The sequence below is a fragment of the Gopherus flavomarginatus genome, chromosome 1, assembly GCF_025201925.1.
Source record: "Gopherus flavomarginatus isolate rGopFla2 chromosome 1, rGopFla2.mat.asm, whole genome shotgun sequence".
Taxonomy (NCBI): domain Eukaryota; kingdom Metazoa; phylum Chordata; order Testudines; family Testudinidae; genus Gopherus; species Gopherus flavomarginatus.
In genome coordinates this window covers 213986110-213997214 of record NC_066617.1, presented here as the reverse complement: position 1 = coordinate 213997214, position 11105 = coordinate 213986110, and positions in this window count along the sequence as shown.

The following is an 11105-nucleotide window of genomic DNA, read 5'->3' as shown; positions in this document are numbered from 1 at the left end:
CGGCTCCTATGCATAGGGGTAGTTAGGAGGCTCTGCACGCTAACCCCTCCCCAAGCTCCACCCCTGCAGCTCCCATTGGCTGGGAGTCACGGCCAAAGGGAGCTGCGGGGGTGCCTGCAGACAGGGTAGCGTGCAGAGACGCCTGGCTGTGCCTCCATGTAGGTGCTAGAGTGGGGACATGCCGCTATTTCCCGGGAGCTGCTTGAGGTAAGCATGGCCTGGAGTCTGCACCCCAACCTCCTCCCTGGCCCCAAACCCAGCCCCAATCTCCCTCCCGCCCTCCAAATCCCTTGATTCCAGCCCAGAGCACTCTCCTGCACCCAAACCCCCTCATCCCCAGCCCCACTCTAGAGCCTGCACCCCCAGCCGGAGCCCTCACACCCCCTGCACCTAACCCCCTGTCCTAGCCTGGAGTCCCCTCCTGCACCCCAAACCCTTCATCCCCAGCCTCACCCCAGAGCCTGCACCCCCAGCTGGAGCCCTCGTGCCCCCCCTTCACCCCAACCCCCAGCCCAGTGAAAGTGAGTGAGGGTGGGGGAGAGTGAGCGACAGAGGGAGAGAGGCGGGAGCGAACAGTGGGTGGGGCCTCAGAGAACGGGCAGGGGTGTTTGATTTTGTGCTATTAGAAAGTTGGCGACCCTCAGACTACACTGGCTGGCTATCAAGGGGTTCTGAGGATGGATGGAGATGCTGATTCTTTTAGATCTGTTGGGTGCCTTTGACACAATGGAGGATAAAGAGGTGCTGGCCAACTTGGCCAGCCTAGGGAGGTAGATGGAGTTGTTATGGAGTGAGCCCATTCCTTTCTTTCTCATACATCCTAGAAGACAGCAGCAGCTAATTACTCATCTGCAGGGTGCACCAGGGTTCCATTCTATGACTGTGGATAGTGGGGCTGTTGAAGTCGGGGGTTGCACTGCTTTCATTATACAGATAAACCCATCTCTATGGGTCAGCTCTTCAACTGCATCATAGCAGCTTTAAGCTGCCTATACACCCTCCCTCAACCCTGTTGAGCCAAGTACACAAGCCCTGATCTCTGGCATAAAGTAAAACAGCTGCCCACTGTTCCTCAGGGGCTGGGCTGGCAGTCAAGGGTCACTCAAGCAAAGAGATGCTTTGGCAACATCTGCTTTCCCCAGCCACACACTTCTTTGCTGAGGCCACTGGGGGGGTGTCAGGGGAGCCACTATGGTAATTCTGTGCTCCTGTATGATTTCCTTATATAGAGGGAATCATTCCCTGGCCAGCTGAGTCAGGTTTTAGGCAGCTTTGCATCTAGGGTGACCAGACGTCCTGATTTTAGAGGGACAGTCCTGATTTTTGTGTCTTTTTCTTATATAGGCTGCTATTACCCCCCACCCCCGTCTCGATTTTTCACATTTGCTGTCTGGTCACCCTATTTGCATCACCAGAGTCTTGCAGCTGCCTTTACTGGGCTCAGGGTCTGGCCCTCTATTTCTAGCGCATCCAACACGGCTGGTGCAGGAAATGTTCTCTGACTAGTTACTTTCAATTTTACATTGATACAAAAACAATAGACTAAAGCTTGCCCAGTGTCCAGCAGAGGCTGAGGCCTGAGTGAGAACTAGCCCATGGAGACCCGTTCCGAATAAGACTGAGGTGGGGCTTTGAAGCTGGGGGAGAAGTTTTGAAGAAATGCCAGAGATGAGATCAGTTTCCTTGACGGGGGTTGGCTGAGTAACTTGTTACTCACATGAGGCCTGGTGTGTTCTCCAGCTGCTTCTGCATGTCCTGTTAGCAGCAGCTGCTAAGAGTCTGTTTGTGATTTTCTTTTGGGGGCACCCCAGGCCTTTTCCTCTTGGAGGTTAGATTAGTTGTGTGAACCACAGAGGGATACACCTTAAATCTATTTGGAAATTGCAACTGAATGCACTTACTTTTTGTACCAAGGGCCATTTCAAATTGGGAGCCTATTACCCCTATGCAGCATGCTCTGCATTAGCTACAAATTGATTTCCAGGTGAAATTTAAGGTTAGTTTGGCCTAAATGATTTGAGTCCTTACAACTTTGAGATACCAGGGCAGCTATAATCAGTTGAGCCGCCAAGCTAACAGCTAATGGCTTTTAAATGGGAGGGGCTTGGTGTGACATTTCCCCCTCGCCCCCCTTTCATCTGACAAAATTGGTGACCTTCAATGAAAGATGCAGGCCTCACTTATTTTCCCAGATTTTCCTGGGGGGGAACCGGGTTGGGTGCTAAATTGGAGTTTGGAAGGCAGATGTTTATTTGGAGTGTATGTGTGGTGCATGTGCAGTACTGTACATAATGTCCTGGGTAGGTCATTTCCTGGCTTTAAATAAATAGTTTAATAGCTCAACATGCCAAATAAACTTCATACATGCATTTTTGAAACATCTCCTTTAGGTTTGTAAAAACATTGCCCAAGGTTGCAGCCGCCATCTGTTCTGCTCATTTGAAACTTTGCAGTTCCCAAGCAAGAGCTCCCAAAAAGTGTGTCTTTCTCTCAATCCGAATTGCATACCAGCCTCTGTACCGCAGCGCTATTGTCCACATAAATGCAGGTGTGGACCCAGGCCACGATGCACTGAACCACATCCAGGTGCCCAGATAAGGGTTAGCAAGATGGCTGTGTCATATTTCCTTTGAACAGCACACCACAGGGGTTATATGCACAGCAACAAGTCAGATGAAGTTTACAAAAATACCTCTCCAGATACCTCTGTCTAATAGAAACTAAGAGTCAAAATATATTAGCTCTAGTTGCTGACAGGAAGGGCTATGAAACTGAACACTTTCCAAGTGGGCAGTAAGAGGCTTAGGCCTCATTTACATTTAAAAATTAGATTGACTGAGCTACATTGCTCAGGGCTGTGAAAAAATTCCACACATTGCATGCCGTAATTAGGTCAACCTATCCCTGGTGTGGATGCAGATAGGCTGATGGAAGAATTCTTCCATCCACCTACTGACTGCTTCTTGGAGAGGCGGATTAACTACATCTATGGGAACAAACCTTCTATCAACATTACAGTGCTACATAGGAACAGTTCCACTGCAGTAACTACACTGCTGTAATGTAGATAGACTGTCAGATAATCTTAGTGCACAGCTGCATGGTCTCTGGGTACCACAAACCTTATGAATGCTATTACTTGTAAAGAGACAAGGTGGGTGAGGTAATAGCTTTATTGGACCAACTTCTACACTGCTACAGCAACACTGCATACAGTGCTTGTAAAGGGCAGCAGGGCCAAATTCTGCTCTCAAGAGTCTGGGTGTAAAATTTAAACCAACTGAAGTCAGTGGAGTTACTCTGCATTTTCATGGCTTCAACAGAGAACAGAATTTGGCTGAAGGTGTCTTAGGGTACATCCACACTACCTGCTGGATTGGCAGGTAGCGATCAATCCCTGATAGATCGATCGCTACCCACTGATCCGGCAGATAGCGATCGATCTATCAGGGATCGATATATTGCGTCTCATCTAGACACAATAAATCGATCCCCACCGCACTTCCTGTTGACTCCGGAACTCCACCAGGGCGAGAGGCGGAAGTGGAGTGGACAGGGGAGTCGTGGCCATCGATCCAGCGCCGTGAGTACGGGAGGTAAGTCAAAATAAGATACGTCGACTTCAGCTATGCTATTCTCTTAGGGTATTAAATTCCATTAAAGTAATTCCATTATTTTCAAAGGTAGGTTTAAAATAAATTGAAAGAGGTTTTTAACTGCAGCAATTAGTGCTGTCAAGTGACAACTTAAAATCCATTCTGCCCCTACTGACAGACATAATGATATGCAAAGAAACCCATAACTGTCATGGGACTCATTGCTAATCAGAACACCCACACAAGAAAGAGCCATATTTAGAAGCAATCTTGATGTGGATTCTGGTGGGGCTTGAGCTGGAAGTATCACTTTCCCATCGTCAGCTTTTGAGCAATATCAATAGTTCTTCTTCGAGTGATTGCTCACATCCATTCCAGTTAGGTGTGTGCGCGCCGCGCGTGCACGCTCGTCGGAAACTTTTTACTCTAGCAACTCCAGTGGGCCGGCAGGTCGCCCCTAGAGTGGCGCCGCCATGGCACCCGATATATACCCCTGCCGGCCCACCCGCTCCTCAGTTCCTTCTTACCGCCGTGTCGGTCGTTGGAACTGTGGAGCGCGGCATTGCTGTCCTCCACGTCCCTAGCTCTCCTTGTTCTACCGTTGTTAGTTAGTGGTTAAGTATAGTTAGTTATATAGTTTATAGTGTAAATAATATTGTACATAGTTGTTAGCCGGTTTGGGCCGTAGCCCTTCCCGGCACCCGGCACCGGGCTCATGCCTGGTTCGCCGGGCTTTAAGCAATGTGCGGCCTGTAAGAAGCCTATGCCGACCAGCGACCCTCACGACGCGTGTCTAAAGTGCCTGGGGGAATCGCACAGGTCGGACAAGTGCCGCATTTGCAAGGCTTTTAAGCCCAGAACAAAGAAGGAGAGAGACCAGAGACTTAGGACTCTCCTAATGGAAGCGGCACTTGACCCAGCAGCTTCGCAGACCGTGATCTCTACACTGGAACCGGATCGCACCGGCACCGGAAAGACTCCCCGGCACCGACCTTCCCCGGCACCGGGTGCAGAAACAAGACCATCGAAGTCTGCAACTCCAGCCAGGCAGACTCGAGTGGAGCGCCCGGCATCGACATCTGCCGCGGCGCTACCGGCACCGTCGACTCCGGGCCCGGTGGGTCCGTCGAGTCCGGTCCCACCGAGCTCCCCCATAAGATCTGGGGTTGAGCTATTGGTCCCATCCACTCCAGAGACCTTCGCCTCGGCACGGGACCTCATTGCCCTGACTGAGTCAACTCAGTCGCCACCCCCGGTACCTCCGGTGCGGGTAGCGTCCAGGGGCAAACCCATGATGACGGCGCCGTCTCGGGACTCACGCTCGCGATCGAGGTCCCGACACCACGGTCGCTCGAGATCCCGCCGCCGCTCGCAGTCCCGGCACCGCTCCCCTCGGCGGTACCGGTCGTACTCGCAGCACCGATCGGCCTCCAGACGGTCATGGTCTGGTTCCAGCAGCCGATACCGACACTGGGACTCTAGGAGCCAGTCTCGCCGTCGTTCAGCGCACCGGTCGACCTCCCGGCACCGAGCTGGTGGCAGGTCCCGGTCCCGGTCGACCTCCCGGCACCGCGTCGGTGGCAGGTCCCGGTCCCGATCCCGGCACCGAAACAGCGGCCGGTACCGGTCCAGATCCCGGCACCGAGACAGAACCCGGTCCCGGTGCCGGTATGACTCCCGGTACCGGTCCCCGGCACCGAGAACATCTTCGGTGCCGGACCGCGGAGACTCTTACCAGCCGCGGTCGGCCCCTCTATGGCCTTCCAGACAGCCGTCGGTGTCATCACAGGCGGACAGCGTATATGCGCTGGGCACCGACAGACAAGCGGCTCTCTTCCAGGACTCTCCGCAACAGGACCAGGGTCCGCAGCAGTGGGGGTTCTGGACACTCTGGGCGTACCATCAAGCCCAGGGCCCCCAACAGCTTCCTCCTAGGCCTGCAACGGCAGAGCACAGGGTGCCGGAGGCGTCGTTGTCCCGCCCCCCTCCCTCCCCGGACGGGGAGGAAGGATCGAAGCAACAAGACCCTGGTCTTCCTCCTGAGCCAGAGGCGAGGGCTGAGGCGGACCCCCCGCTGGACACTTTCTTGCCAGGGGTCTCCTCATCCTCCTCTCCTGACGAAGCGGTGGCTGGCACTTCCTCCAATAGCCCTCCTCCGCTAGATCTCAGGGCACATCAGGACCTCCTCAGGCGCGTAGCACAGAATCTGAGCCTGCAAGCCGAGGAGGTCTCTGAGATCGAGGACCCCGTCGTCAGCATCCTCTCCTCCAATGCTCCCACCAGGGTCGCCCTCCCCTTCATTAGGACGATCCAGGCCAACGCCAATACAATCTGGCAGTCACCGGCCTCCATCCCCCCTACGGCGAGGGGCGTCGAAAGGAAGTACATGGCCCCCTCCAAGGGCTATGAGTACCTCCACATTCACCCGACACCATGTTCCCTGGTGGTGCAGTCGGTGAACGAGAGGGAGCGTCACAGACAGGAAGCCCCAGCCCCCAAATCCAAGGAGGCCAGGCGTATGGACCTCCTCGGCCGCAAGGTCTATTCGGCTGGGGCCCTTCAGCTCAGGGTTTCCAATCAGCAAGCCCTTCTTAGCCGCTACGCTTTTAACTCGTGGGTGGCAGCGGACAAGTTTAAAGAGCTGCTGCCACAAGAGGCTCGTCAAGAATTCGCGGCGATTCTTGACGAGGGCAAGAAGGTTGCACGAACCTCGTTGCAGGCCTCCTTGGACGCTGCAGACTCGGCTGCCCGTACCCTCGCCTCGGGGGTAACGATGCGCCTCATCTCCTGGCTTCAGGTTTCTGGCCTTCCACCGGAGCTCCAATACACCATCCAGGACCTCCCGTTCGAAAGCCAGGGCCTGTTCTCAGAAAAGACAGACCCCAGACTGAAAAGTCTTAAGGACAATCGGGTCATTATGCGCTCCCTTGGGATGCACACGCCTGGGACGCAGCGCAGACCCTTCCAGCAGCAACAACAGCAGCAGCGTCGGCCATACCCCCAGTTCCGCCAGCGGCAGGACCTTAATAGGCGCCGCGGCAGGAATGGAAGGCGCAGACAGTCGGGGAACCAAGGGGGGCAGAATCAAAGCTCCTCCAAGCCCCCGCCTGGGCCCAAACCTTCGTTTTGAAGGTGCGCCCGAGGGCGCAGTACCAGTTTCCCCCACGGATCCTTCCCCCCCGTTTTCCAACCGCCTTTCGTTTTTCCTCCAGGCGTGGACCCAAATAACATCCGATCGCTGGGTCTTACGCACGGTGCAGACGGGATACCGCCTGCAGTTTGTATCATTTCCTCCCTCCCGCCCCCCTTCCTCGTCCCTCTTCAGGGACCCCTCTCACGAGCAATTCCTTCGGCAGGAGGTACAGACGCTCCTCAACAAAGGAGCTATAGAGGCGGTTCCGGAAAACGAGAAAGGCAAGGGGTTTTATTCCCGCTACTTTCTGATCCCCAAGGCCAAGGGAGGCCTCAGGCCTATCCTCGACCTGCGAGAGCTCAACAAGTACCTAGCGAAGTTGAAGTTCCGCATGGTATCCCTGGGGACCATTGTTCCATCCCTGGATCCTGGAGACTGGTATGCCGCCCTCGACATGCAGGACGCTTATTTTCATATTGCCATATGGCCACACCACAGACGATTCCTTTGATTCGTGGTGGGCCGCCTTCACTACCAATTTGCAGTCCTCCCATTTGGCCTTTCTACAGCTCCGAGGGTATTCACAAAATGCATGGCCGCCGTTGTGGCACATCTTCGGCACAGTCGTATCCACGTGTTCCCTTACCTAGACGATTGGTTATTTTGGGGCACGTCGGAGCTACAGGTTTGCAGCCACGTCCGCAGGATCACCGGCCTGTTTGCTACCTTGGGCCTCATGATCAACGTGGACAAGTCCACCCTGCTCCCCTCGCAGAGGGTGGAGTTCATTGGGGCTGTCCTGGACTCCACCGTGGCCAGGGCCCTTCTGCCGTTGCCAAGGTTCCAGGCGTTGTCGGCGATCGTTCAGCGCTTGCGGGCAGCCCCCTTGACATCGATATGGACATGTCTAACCCTGTTAGGCCATATGGCAGCATGCACATTTGTGACCGGATACGCTCGGCTCCGCATGAGGCCCCTCCAGTCGTGGCTCATCGCACATTACCGGCCGGCAAGGCAACCACTAGACATGCTGATCACAATCCCCCAGGGGGTGTTGGATTCTCTCAGCTGGTGGCTAGACCAGTCCGTAGTGTGTGCGGGGCTCCCATTCCACCCGCCCCAGCCCTCGGTGTCCCTAACGACGGATGCCTCAGATCTCGGCTGGGGGGCCCACCTGGGAACCCTGAGAACGCAGGGCCTGTGGTCCCCACAGGAGGTGAAGCTGCACATCAACATGCGGGAGTTGAGAGCGGTCCGCCTTGCTTGTCAAACGTTCTGTCACCAGCTTCAGGGTTGTTGTGTCGCGGTATTTACCGACAACACGATGACCATGTACTATATCAACAAGCAGGGCGGCACCAGATCCTCTCCCCTATGTCACGAGGCGATGCGACTCTGGGACTTTTGTATAGCCCACTCCATTGACCTCACGGCTTCCTTCCTCCCCGGAGTACGGAACACGCTGGCGGACCGCCTGAGCAGATCCTTCCTCTCGCACGAGTGGTCCCTTCGCCCGGACGTCGCCCTCTCGATCTTCCAGAGGTGGGGTTGTCCCCGTGTGGACCTCTTCGCGTCCAGGGGGAACAGGAAATGCCAGGCGTTCTGCTCCTTTCAGGGCCGGGAACCCAGGTCTATAGCGGACGCCTTCCTTATTCCGTGGACGACCCACTTGTTCTACGCGTTCCCCCTGTTCCCGCTGGTCCACAGGGTCCTTCTGAAGGTGCGCAGGGACAGGGCCCGCGTGATCATGATAGCCCCGGCGTGGCCCAGACAGCATTGGTACCCCATGTTGCTGGACCTGGCCATAGCCGACCCAGTTCCCCTGCCCCTTCACCCGGACCTGATCACCCAGGACCACGGAACTCTCTGTCACCCGGACCTCCAGTCGCTGCACCTAGCAGCGTGGCTCCTGCGTGGCTGAGCAGTTCTGAGTTGCGCTGCTCCACCCCGGTACGTGAGGTACTCTTGGGCAGCAGGAAGCCTTCCACTAGAGCGACATACTCGGCCAAGTGGAAGTGTTTCTCCTGTTGGTGCGTGGAGAAAGGTCTCCTCCCGATGGAAGTTTCGGTGGCCAATATTTTGGATTATATTTGGTCCCTCAAACAACAGGGCCTGGCGATATCGTCCCTGCGGGTCCACCTGGCGGTTATCTCCACCTTTCACCCAGGTGGGGATGGCCGCTCCGTTTTCTCTCACCCGACGGTGACTAGATTCCTGAAGGGGCTGAAAAGTCTATACCCTAACGTCCGACTCCCTGCCCCGACCTGGGATCTTAACCTGGTGTTGTCTCGGCTCATGGGGCCCCCCTTCGAGCCGTTAGCTACTTGCTCCCTACTCTATCTTTCTTGGAAGACTGCCTTTCTAGTAGCTGTTACCTCAGCTAGACGGGTGTCGGAACTCCGGGCTCTCACGGTAGACCCCCCGTATACAGTCTTCCATAAAGATAAGGTGCAGCTGAGGCCACACCCTGCCTTTCTCCCCAAGGTGGTCTCAGCCTTCCACGTCAACCAAGAGATATTCCTCCCGGTTTTTTTCCCGAAACCTCATTCTTCAGGCAGGGAGCAACAACTCCACTCGCTTGATGTCCGTAGGGCTCTCGCGTTCTATGTGGAGAGGACCAAACCGTTCCGCAAATCCCCCCAGCTTTTCGTGGCAGTAGCGGACCGCATGAAGGGGCTTCCCATTTCCTCGCAGAGGTTATCCTCATTGGTAACATCCTGTATCAGGACCTGCTATGAGCTGGCCCACGTTCCTACGGGCCGTGTGACTGCGCATTCTACCAGGGCGCAGGCGTCGTCGCTGGCTTTCCTCGCCCGTGTGCCCATCCAGGAAATCTGTCGGGCAGCGACCTGGTCATCGGTCCACACCTTTGCTTCCCACTATGCCCTGGTCCAGCAGTCAAGAGAGGACGCGGCCTTCGGATCTGCAGTGCTCCATGCCGCGACTTCTCACTCCGACCCCACCGCCTAGGTATGGCTTGGGATTCACCTAACTGGAATGGATGTGAGCAATCACTCGAAGAAGAAAAGACGGTTACTCACCTTTGTAACTGTTGTTCTTCGAGATGTGTTGCTCACATCCATTCCACACCTGCCCTCCTTCCCCACTGTCGGAGTAGCCGGCAAGAAGGAACTGAGGAGCGGGTGGGCCGGCAGGGGTATATATCGGGTGCCATGGCGGCGCCACTCTAGGGGGCGACCTGCCGGCCCACTGGAGTTGCTAGGGTAAAAAGTTTCCGACGAGCGTGCACGCACGGTGCGCACACACCTAACTGGAATGGATGTGAGCAACACATCTCGAAGAACAACAGTTACAAAGGTGAGTAACCGTCTTTTACTTCACCAATGCTGCACTGAAGGAGTTAAACAGATTCCTCACCCGATTGAGTAACCTACTAAATTCTCTAGATTCTTGCTGAGAGGATCACAAATACTGAAGTAAGCAGATTTTTTTTCAATAGAGAAACCAGGCCAAATTCTGACCTTAGCTGCACCCAGGCATCAGACTTCAGTGGACTTTCAGGAGGTAAAACGAGGCAGCAGGACGATTCCTGGCAAAGGGACCTGGTGGCCAAAAATGCACTCACTCAGCACAGCGATAATTTGTGTAAGGCTAAGCACATGTTCAGCTCAACAGCAGCCACAATGGACCTTCCCACACCTACTCTAGCAATATTGCCAACCCCAAACACTACTAAATCGTGAGTCAGAACCCGCCCCCCCATCATGGGATTGCCTTAAAAATCATGAGCTTATACAAATAATTTTTTTAATTGCTTTCTGGTTTTGAACCTTTAGAGTTCACATTTTCCAGCTTTTCTTTTCTTTGCAGCCATGAGCGCTAGGCACTTCCACTAAAAAATAAAATTAAAAAAATATATATATCTGAGATTCTCACATAGTCCTATGATTCCAGGAGCTGGGACAACCAGAAAACCCCTAAATATCACACAAGTTGGCAACCTGGTATGTGAACCACAAAACTACAGCAATTGGTTTGGCCACAGAGCTTGATGCTCACAAATGGGCAGACTGGCCCAGTAACATCACAGCTAGCTCCAGTGATGAGCTGCTAAAATCTTAACAACTGGTTCCCTATAAAAAGTTCTGATTTAAGGGATGTGCCACAGTATGTATTTTTTGTACCAATAGGGTTACTGTACGTCCGTATTTTCCCGGGAGGAATTTTTAAATTTTAAAAATTCTGCCCAGACAGCAATTTAAGAACCAAAAAGCCTGACATCTCTGGGAAAATACAGATGTATGTTAACCCTACCTAAAGTTCTTTTTTAAAAAGATGGGCCTGAACTAGAAATGAGCTCCATTTCACATGTGTGGGTCCCCGCCACTCCCGTGGGGTGTGCTAGGGTGACCAGA